We start from the raw sequence: 3,559 nt of genomic DNA on the forward strand, positions 1-3,559 counted from the left end.
TGAGATTCTCTAAAACATTTCAAGTAACTTAAATACAGAGCACAATACACAAACAACACAATGAGTTGTTTGGTAGCTCTCAGTTGGTTATAGCATCGGCCCAATAAACCAAAGCTACTGGTTTGATCTCTGGTCAGGGCACATATGAGAAGCAACCAATGACTGTATAAATAAGTACAACAACAAATTGATGTTTCTGTCTCTCTCTCTCTCAAATCAATAAATAAAAATTAAAAATAACATTAATTTCTCTCCTTTTTCAAAATAAAAAATGAGGGAAATTAAGATATATGTATAATAATATTGATTTCTTCACTATGTTTTATGTTATTTTAGGTTGCAGTCATTACCCAATGACAGCCAATGGAAGGGAACAGATTTATTTTGGCACTGTTAATCTGATGTTATGTCAGATTCAGGACTGTCAGTCAAAGACTGAGATAGGGGTTATGATTTCTGGTTATTGTCAAAGATTCCAGGTAAGGACTAGATAATTGGGGAGGAAAGAGTATACCTTTTGGGGATTCCACATGGTCTGTCAGTTAATAGGCTGAGCCCCTTGTAACAGATGGGAGCTACCTGACATGAAGTGAGAACTTAAAACATTTCATATAGGATTTACTTTCACAACCTAGGACATTGTTGATCTCTTAGGAATCTTACAAGTTTTACATTTCCCTAATTTTTATGGTAACTACTTTAACTTTTCCCTGCTTGATTTGAAAGGATGGAATTCTATACCTTCCAAATGGAAAGATCGCTAATTTCTTTGCTTATTAAAGTTAAATTCTTCATCTTCTTTACATTTACTTTCTTATCAGTGTAATAAACAGATTAATGCCGTAGTCCTAAACAAAGGATTATTGTAAGCCTTAAATAGAATTTTGTAAATCACAATGTCTGGTATATAGTTTGTGCTCACTAAATGTAAACTATTGTTATTATGTAGTTACTTTTCAGCTTTTTTTCTTTAAATAGTTCCCATTCTTTAAATATTTGATTAAAATGCAAAAGTATAATTGTCCTTCAATCAAAACTCAACTTGCACTGCTTTGTGGAAATTTGTTATAATCTAATGACTTATAAAAAACAAATTTATTCAGTCAGGGCACATGCCTAGGTTGCACGCCAGGTCCCCAGTTTGGGGGCACATGAGAGGCAACCACACGTTGATGTTTCTCTCCCTCTCTTTCTCCTTTCCCCTCTCTCTAAAAACAAATAAATAAAATAAAATAAAATAAATTTTTTTAAAAAATTTGTTATCTTACTGTCCTGGAGGTCAAAAATCTAAAATGGTCTCACTTGATTAAGATCAAGGTGTCAGCAGTGGGTTCTCAGAAGAATCCATTTCCTTGCCTTTTCCAGCTTCTAAAGGCCACCTGCATTCCTTGGCTCATGGTCTCTTCCTTCAGCAACAGTATCACTCTGACCTCTGCTTCTGTCTACATATCTTCCACTCTGACTCTCCTGACTCTCCCTTTCACTTTTAAGGACCCTTTTAAGTATCTTGGACTCACCTGGATGATCCAGGATACTCTCCCCATTTCAAGATCCTTAACTTAATCATGTGTGCAAAGTTCTTTTTGCCATGTAAGATAGCATATTCACAGATTCCAGGAATTAGGACAGAGACATCTTTGGGCAGCCATTATTCTGCCTGTCACAGATACTATTCCTGAAATTACTGATGATGAAACCAGAGGTGGCATTATATATCAGCAAAGAGATGAAAAAGGATTCTTATTTCACTGTCCTTTAAATAGACCTTGGCCAGACAGCATTGACTATTTGTTTGACCCTTAGACTATTTGTTTCCTTAGAACTAGGCAAAATTTATATCTAAATGGCTCTGAATACCTTCCAGGTATCAGGCACTTTTATATTATATATGACATTTTATATAATATTTTATAAACATATTTATACTTAAATATATCAACTTATCTATCCAGAATATGGTAATATGTTCGTTCCTAAGCTGCTAAAACTTAGAAAGTGCATATGCACGTGCACACGCACACACATGCGCACATGCGCACACACACACACAGCTGTCCTGAGTAGCCAAAATAGCCTGCAAAAAGTGTTAAGACTCCTGTGTTTCATTCATGTGAAAACTTTAAGATATAGTTTTTTTAATAAAAAATATGGAACACATCACAAATTTGTGCATCATCTTTGCTCGGGGGCTGGGCTAATCTTCTCTGTATCATTCCAATTTTAGTATATGTGCTGCCAAACTGAGTGTGACATATAGTTCTAACAAGCTTAGTTATTTAATTTATAATCCTTGACTGACTTGAAGTAGAAAGTTGGCAAGAAGAAAAGTTCTAGGCAGGTAAATTGACAGAACTAAGAAGACTTAAGGAAGACTCAGTCAATAATGTGCCTTGTTTATATGATATAGTCAAGTTAAATAAAATTATACTAAATTTGTGCATTCAAGTCAAGAAAGGAAGATGAGAAAAAGGAGGTGTTTTAAGTAGACTCTATTAATTCTCAAACCTTTGGCCAGTTACAACCTTTCTGGGCTTTAAATTCTTCATTTAAAAAAAAAAAGAGAGACAGACTACTTGATGTCCAGAATTCAGTATACTGTACGCTAGAATTCTATGATTTCAGGTGACAACAACAGTTGTTAACAAGGAGACAATCAGAAGTGCTATGGGGGAGAGGGAATTGGGTGGAGGTGGAAGAGAATATGAGGGGATAAATGGTAATGGCAAAAATATAATAAGATAAAAAATAATTTAAAAAAGAAAAAAATAAGTGCTATATATTGTGGTATGTACTATTACTTTTATTACATTTACTACTGTGACAACTACTGTTATGAACCTAACATTTGGCCAGCACTTAAATACTTCATTTGTCTGAGACAACAGTGAGGCAGGCAGGGCAATGTGCTTCAATAGCATCAAAGGCATTGTTTTTTCATAGCCAGAACAATAACTAATATTTATGTTCTTTAATCTAACCAGCAACTAATGAACAACTACTATGTGCCAGGCATGGTGTTAGGTGCTAAGTCATCATGGGAAATTAATTATTTTCATATGTTTCAGGTGGAGAGCAATAACTAAATAAAAACTTTAAATATATGTAAATGATTTGGTCCAGGAATTCTTCCCAGAAGATGTCCAATAAAAGTTTCATGAAAGTCCTCAAAGATATCTGTTCAGAGATGTTTATTGATGCATTGTTCATAATAGTCCATCCGTCGGCAGCCGTCCGTCTCGAGAGACGATGGTGTAGCTTCTTAAGAGTCTATCTGCACCGCCGAGAATGGCTGTGCAGTCCGACTCGGGAGTGACACGGTATCTGTCTCCTCCTGTGTTGAATCGACAACTTGCGATGACGCTGGAGTGTCCTCTCCAGTGAAGCTGAAGCTACAGAGCCTGGGCAGGGTGATATGGAGGGTCTGCTGTTGCCCATGCAGCAGACCCCCCCCTCTCTTCGCAGCTGAAGGATCCAAGGGAAAGACGGAGTCAATACAGCTTGGCTTCAGGTGCGCCGCAGGAGTTGCCGGTGTTGACTACAACGTCAAACCGCCTTAGGG

At 36.6% G+C, this 3,559-nt stretch overlaps 1 non-coding gene across 1 annotated transcript; it reads right to left on the minus strand.

Annotated features, from left to right (window-relative positions):
• Positions 1 to 2,141: 2,141 nt before the first annotated feature.
• Positions 2,142 to 2,248, minus strand: LOC150006032 (U6 spliceosomal RNA). Its single transcript, XR_016512062.1, has one exon. It is a non-coding gene; the product is annotated as a U6 spliceosomal RNA (small nuclear RNA).
• Positions 2,249 to 3,559: the final 1,311 nt, after the last annotated feature.

This window comes from Furipterus horrens, unplaced genomic scaffold (genome assembly GCF_987537825.1).
Source record: "Furipterus horrens unplaced genomic scaffold, mFurHor1.1.pri manual_scaffold_6, whole genome shotgun sequence".
In the NCBI taxonomy this organism is placed as follows: Eukaryota; Metazoa; Chordata; class Mammalia; order Chiroptera; family Furipteridae; genus Furipterus; species Furipterus horrens.